General features: G+C 55.9%; 1 long non-coding RNA gene across 1 annotated transcript; it reads right to left on the bottom strand.

The window, feature by feature from the left end:
* Positions 1 to 4742: 4742 nt before the first annotated feature.
* On the bottom strand, positions 4743 to 6412 carry LOC135831113 (uncharacterized). The gene is made up of 3 exons (XR_010556147.1): positions 5346 to 6412; positions 5058 to 5287; positions 4743 to 4763 (listed from the first exon to the last, which is right to left on the bottom strand). It is a non-coding gene; the product is annotated as an uncharacterized LOC135831113 (long non-coding RNA).
* Positions 6413 to 6685: the final 273 nt, after the last annotated feature.

Below are 6685 nucleotides of genomic sequence, written 5' to 3'. Positions count from 1 at the left end.
ATCAAGGCGCAGATGCAGCTCCTAAAGCGGCAAAGGTCCGGCTTAAAAACTTAAAAACGTACAACAGTAGCTACTAGCCAACAGGAGCAAGATTTGATAGTGCCGAACCTTTCGTCAGTTTCATATGCATCAAGTCTTTCTCCTGTTGTGCGGCTCAGCTAGTAGTCTATGTCGTTGTGGATTTTCTAGTTGGACCTGGCTGGTGGTCATTGTTTGGAAAATGAAGCCCATGTTTGATTTCTGTCTGTCTGTCTGTCAGTCCGTCTGCCTGTCGTCTGTCTCTGCATCTGTCTCCCTGTCTCCCTTCGTCTCTCCCTGTCCCTGTCTTTCTCTTCGTACCTCTGTCTCTGTCTGTCTGTTTCTCTTTCTGCCTCTGTCTCTGTGTGTCTCTTTCCGACGGTTCTCTCTGCATCTCTGTCCGTCGGTCTGTCTATCAGTCTGTCTGTCCGTAGATCTGCTTGTCTGTCTGCCTGTCTGTCTGTCTGTCTGTCTGTCTGTCTGTCTGTCTGTCTGTCTGTCTGTCTGTCTGTCTGTCTGTCTGTCTGTCTGTCTGTCTATCTCTCTTTATTTGTCTTTGTCTCTGTCTCTGTTTCTGTCTGTCTGTCTCTCTGTTTATCTCTCCTTATTTGTCTTTGTCTCTGTTTCTGTTTGTATGTTTCTCTGTTTACCTCTCTGTGTTTCTCTGTCTCTCTGTCTGTCACTCTGTCTGTCTCTGTCTCATTTTCTGTGTCTCTCTGTGTGCGCCAGGACTTCGAAGCTCGTCCACACAGTACGAAAGAGACACCCTCACCTCGTCGACATGACTGCCCCTCAGCTAGAACAGGTCGTCCTGACGTTAGTACCTTGGTTCCCTCCACTTGTAATTTCTCGCATCCAAACCAGTGAGTTTCCTGTACTGCCAGAACGTCCATGTCCAGGCGGGCAAGGTGACGAACAATACGAACAATTTTTCGCTCGTCAGAAACATTTCCTCCAACAGCTGCTGTATCAATAGGCCGTCGCTTTCCACCAGGCTGCGGACGTTCCACCTACCAATACTCAAAACAATGTCATGTTCCCCCCGCCGTCGTCCTTGTGTGGTAGTTGTCACCACCCGCTTGTTCGCAACACCTCGCGGGGGCGTCTGAGAAAATTTAGAGGAACAGCGAGTAGAGTGTCGGCATCAGAAAGTATCCGACCAAGTCTCCTGTTGAGTCCTCTACCTCAGTACACTCGCCTGGACGGCTGGGGTAAAATTAGCGGCTTAGGCCACCCCAAGCCGTCCAGGACGGCTAGAAAGTGCCACAAACTACCAGAAACTACGGAGCTAAACAAATTCAAACTGTCGAAGACACACACCTTGAACCTAGAACCTTGAACGCCTATTGCCGTAGCAATGATAGCGATGGCTTCCTCACGCTGAGGCTCTAAACCCGCTGTATGCCGCTTGAGATCACCAGGACGATGGAACACTCTGTCACAGCGGTAGTTGGGGCACGGGATGCCTGGGGCTTCCTTCTCGATCCTCTGTCGACAACACTGAAACCAGGTGGATCTCTCCTGCGCTGTGTCATACCAGTCCGCTTCAGGTAAACCGATGACAGTAAAAAAAAAAAAAAATTAGCACTCAGCTTGTTAGGTTAACTACAGCCGGGAGGGCCTATAACCCGGCTGTAGGCGGGCTTTTTTTCCCAAACTGATGAGCTTAGTGTCCCCATCAGTGCAGGGCAAGCGACTGGGAAGGCCAGGAGCGCAGTTTTTTCCCAAAGGGAAGAGAGCTCTCTGGCGATGGGGCCCCTAGAGGGGCCCAAGAGACAGATGAGCGAGTCTCCCTGCAGGGCTAGGAGGCGGGGCTGCCGCCGACGAAGTTTTATATACTGGGCCTGGCTGCGGCCTAAAAACCCGGCCGCAGATGCTTGGTTCTTATCGGCGCTGGCCTCTTGGTATCAGCGCCTCGCGTCGGGCCCGGCGTACCACACGCCGCCGGCGCCCTTGGACTTTCTAAGGTAAGAAGGCGGTGCGACAAGCTTGGGTCGCTCATATCGGCGCCAACCGCGCCTCGCTCCGGGTCGTTGTTGATTCCTCGCCTCACGACCCTTGGACTTTCTTAGGGAGGGAGGCGGTGCGACAAACTTGGGTCGCTCATATCGGCGCCAACCGCGCCTCGCGTCGGGTCGTTGTTGTTTCCTCGCCTCACGACCCTTGGACTTTCTGAAAGAAAGCGGTGGTACGACAAGCTTGGGTCGACCGTATCGGCGCCAACCGCGCCTCGCGTCGGGTCGTTGTGGATTCCTCGCCTCACGACCCTTGGACTTTCTGAGGGAGGGAGGCGGTGCGTCACACTTGGGTCCTTATGTATCGGCGCCAACCGCGCCTCGGCTTCGGGCCTTGTGGTCTCCTCGTCCCAGGCCCTTGGACTTTCTGAGGTTAGGCGGCGGTGCGACACGCTTGGGTCTTACTATATCGGCGCCAACCGCGCCTCGGCTTCGGGCCTTGTGGTCTCCTCGTCCCAGGCCCTTGGACTTTCTGAAGGGACTGGGCGGTGCGACATGTTTGGGTCGACTGTATCGGCGCCAACCGCGCCTCGGCTTCGGGCCTTGTGGTCTCCTCGTCCCAGGCCCTTGGACTTTCTGAGGTTAGGCGGCGGTGCGACACGCTTGGGTCGACCGTATCGGCGCCAACCGCGCCTCGCCCGGGCCGTTGTGGATTGTTCTTCCCACGGCCCTATATTACCTGCGGGTCGTTGTCTGGTCCGGCCCGCTGGTACGGTAGCTTGGCTCTATAGGCTGGGCTTGTCGTTCCTTGGTTCAAGGTAGCTTGGCTCTATAGGCTGGGCTTGTCGTTCCTTGGTTCAACAGGCTTAGGTCCATGTTTTCTAACCTGCTTTCTTAGGGCCTGCTGCCGCCTTTGTAGCCTGCTGTTCTAGGTCCAGGTTTTCTAGCCTGCGTTCTTAGGGCCTGCTGCCGCCTTTGTAGCCTGCTGTACTAGGTCCAGGTTTTCTAACCAGCTGGTGCCCTTCAGTGGCCTTAACTCTCTGACTGCCTTAGGTCCAGGTTTTCTAACCTTTGTAGCCTGCCGGCAAGGTTGCTGCCTGCTCTGTTCTAGGTCCAGGTTTTCTAACCAGCTGGTGCCCTTGAGTGGTCTTAACTCTCTGACGGCCTTAGGTCCATGTTTTCTAGCCTTTGTAGCCTGCCGGCAAGGTCGCTGCCTACTCTGCTCTAGGTCCAGGTTTTCTAGCCTTCGGTTTTAGGGCCTGCCGGCAAGGTCGCTGGCTTGAGATGAGTAGATAGGGAGAGTGAGCTTGTCTCTAGGGGCAGTGGATGCAAAGCGTCTCGTGGCTTTCCACCTGTAGCCTGGTTGAGTAGATAGAGAGAGTGAGCTTGTCTCTAGAAGCAGTGGATGCAAAGCGTATAACCTTGCTCTCAGCCTAACACTGTTGGGTTGACACCCCCGTAGGAAAGCACATCAAGGAAGTTCTCAGGGCTGCAGGAAGACCAGAGGAAGAGGCCCAAGTAACGTCTCTTCAAGGGGCAGACAGGTTCAAGCCAAGCTGACTACAAGACGCTTTGCATCCACTGCCTCTAACCCTGCCCGCCCAACAGGCGAAAATGCCCCCAATCAAAGGCCCAACCAGCCTAGGAGCTCAACTAAGTGTGATAGGGAGAGCGAGCTTGTCTCTGGTTATCCGCCACTAACCTCAGGGCTGCAGGAAGACAGAGTAGAAGAAGTAAGCCCATGCCCTCTCACCCAACCAAGGGTAGTACCGTCCCCAGCCACTACTGCTAGCCCCACAGAGAAGGGTTAGTCGAAGGAGCCCCACAGATGGGCAGCCCCCGCCAGCTTCAAAGGCCCTCAGAGAAGGCAAAGAGTAAAGGGCTCAGCCAACAGTAGAAAGAGAGAGAATAGTTGCCAAAGACACTAGGAAAAGAGGTGGAGACCCAAAAAGAAGGAAACCGGCGAGAGAAGGGTTGCCAAAGACGCTAGAAAAAGGGGTGAAAGCCCAACAGTGCTAGGCTGAGAAGAGGGTCCCACAGATTAACAGCCCAAAGAGGGGCAGGTATGCCAGAGAGAAGCTTAGCTCTGAAGACAACCAGAGTCAAAAGGAGAAGGGCCTGCCACCAGCACCTATGAATTCACCCTCCAAAGGGGTGGATACGCCAGAGAGGAATAGTAGCCCACTGCAGCCGCAGAAGCCAACCAGTCAAACGTACTACCGGGGTGCCAGAAGCCACAGCCAAAGACCCCAGAGCTGCCGGAGAAGACGAAAAACCACCCTCGCTAGCCACAGCCAAGGGGTAAGAACAACTGAAAAGGGCCCCAAAGCCGGAAGCAGAAAAAGCAGCTTGGCGGATCCGCTTATAGGGCAGACCTCTCCCAGAGTGCGTGAGAACAAAAGGAAGACAAGTTAAGGCCCCCAGTAGTAGGCTCTAAGAACAGAGTAGAAAACCTGGACCTAGAACAGAGCAGGGGCGGAGTAGTCCAAGCAGGTTACAAAGCCGGCAGCCAGCGACCTTCACGGTAGGAGGGGACAAAAGCAGTCAGAGAGTTAAGAAAACATGGACCTAAGGCAGTAATAGGCGGGGAAAGCCTTCAGGCTTCTCCTAGCGGGAGAGGTTCAACGACGAGGAAAGCCAATATGGCTTCTCTCAGCGGGCAGACAGGGCGGAGTACTCAAAGCAGGCTACAAAGGCAGTCAGAACAGGCTAGAAAACCTGGACCTAGGGCAACAGCCGCCAAAGGTGTCAATCAGAGCAGGCAGTCAGAGCAGGCTAGAAAACCTGGACCTAGAACAGTGTAGAGGACTGCCAAGTAACCCCGCCCCGGGCCCAAGACGAAGGGCGAGGAAAATTATAGGGCCGTGCAATCACGGCCCGGGCGAGGCCCGGTCACCCTTGTTACTAGGGACTCCATAGCCGGTAGGCTTTAAGACCGAAGGCTGGAAAACCTGGACCTAAGGTAGCAGGCTGCAAAGGCGGCAGCAGGCTTTAAGAACGAAGGCTGGAAAACATGGACCTAGAACAGAGGAGGCTACAAAGCCGGCAGCCAGGGCACCAGGTGGTTACAGCAGGCTCTAAGACCTACGCCAACAGTACTCAAAGGCGGCAGCAGGCTACAAAGCCGGCAGCCAGGGCACCAGGTGGTTACAGCAGGCTCTAAGGCCGTAAGTTAGAAAACCTGGACCTACGCCAACAGTACTCAAGGGCGGCAGCAGGCTACAAAGGTGAGAAAACCTGGACCTCGAACAGCAGGCTCTAAGAACAAAAGTTAGAAAACATGGACCTAAGCCAAGCCTGTAGAACCAAGCTACCTTGGGCCTAGCCTGTAGAGCCAAGGAACGACAAACCCAGCCTGTAGAACCAAGCTACCCTACCAGCGTGCCGGACCAAACAACGACACGCAGGTAATAAAGGGCCGTGGAAAGAGCAATCCACAACGGCCCGGGCGAGGCGCGGTTGGCGCCGATACGAGCGACCCAAGCGTTCTATACCAACCGCTTTCCTTCGGAAAGTCCAAGGGCCTGGGACGGGGAAACCACAAGGCCCGAAGCCGAGGCGCGGTTGGCGCCGATATGAGCGACCCAAGCTTGTCGCACCGCCGTCTTACCTCAAAAAGTCCAAGGGCCTGGGACGAGGAGACCACAAGGCCCGAAGCCGAGGCGCGGTTGGCGCCGATATAGTAAGATCCAAGCGTGACGCACCGCCGGCTTTCCTCAGAAAGTCCAAGGGCCTGGGACGAGGAGACCACAAGGCCCGAAGCCGAGGCGCGGTTGGCGCCGATACATGAAGAACCAAGCTTGACGCACCGCCCACTCCCCTCACAAAGTCCAAGGGTCGTGGGACGAGGAATCAACAACGACCCGACGCGAGGCGCGGTTGGCGCCGATATGAGCGACCCAAGCTTGTCGTACCACCGCTTTCTTTCAGAAAGTCCAAGGGCCTGGGACGAGGAGACCACAAGGCCCGGAGCGAGGCGCGGTTGGCGCCGATATAAGCGACCCAAGCATGACGCACCGCCTCCCTCCCTCAGAAAGTCCAAGGGTCGTGAGGCGAGGAATCAACAACGACCCGACGCGAGGCGCGGTTGGCGCCGATACGGTCGACCCAAGCGTGTCGTACCACCGCTTTCTCTCAGAAAGTCCAAGGGCGCCGGCGGCGTGTGGCACGCCGGGCCCGACGCGAGGCGCTGATACCAAGAGGCCAGCGCCGCCTAGAGCCAAGCATTCTGCGGCCGGGTTTTTAGGCCGCAGCCGAGCCAAGCGGGCAGCCGGGTCAGCATGAGCCGGCTGTTATAGAAGTCATTTATCAAAAACTGCGCTCCTGGCCTTCCCAGTCGCTTGCCCTGCACTGATGGGGCCACTAAGCTCATCAGCTTGGGAAAAAAGGTAGGACAAAAACCAAGCTGCCAGCAGGGTCAAAAGTTGTTCCTGCTGGCTAAGTCGTTTTTTTTACACAACATCCCGCCAGCGCTTTTTGGGACCATGTTGCGGGCGTTTGCAGGGCAGTTCACCGAACAGCATCTGCTTGGGCAGTCGGGTCTCCCTCATCCGCGCAACATGACCAAGCTACCGCAAGCGGTGCGTCCTGATCACGTCAGTCATATCGACGTCCACCCCTGCCAGCTCACTCAGCGAGGCCGACGACAGTCTCTCCTCCTATTGCTCACGACGAGAGATACCGAGAATTGTGCGAATACACTGATGGTGAAA

This window comes from Sycon ciliatum, chromosome 1, assembly GCF_964019385.1.
Source record: "Sycon ciliatum chromosome 1, ocSycCili1.1, whole genome shotgun sequence".
NCBI lineage: Eukaryota > Metazoa > Porifera > Calcarea > Leucosolenida > Sycettidae > Sycon > Sycon ciliatum.
The sequence above is the reverse complement of the archived record's forward strand: the minus strand, read 5'-3'. Positions and strand labels throughout refer to the sequence as shown.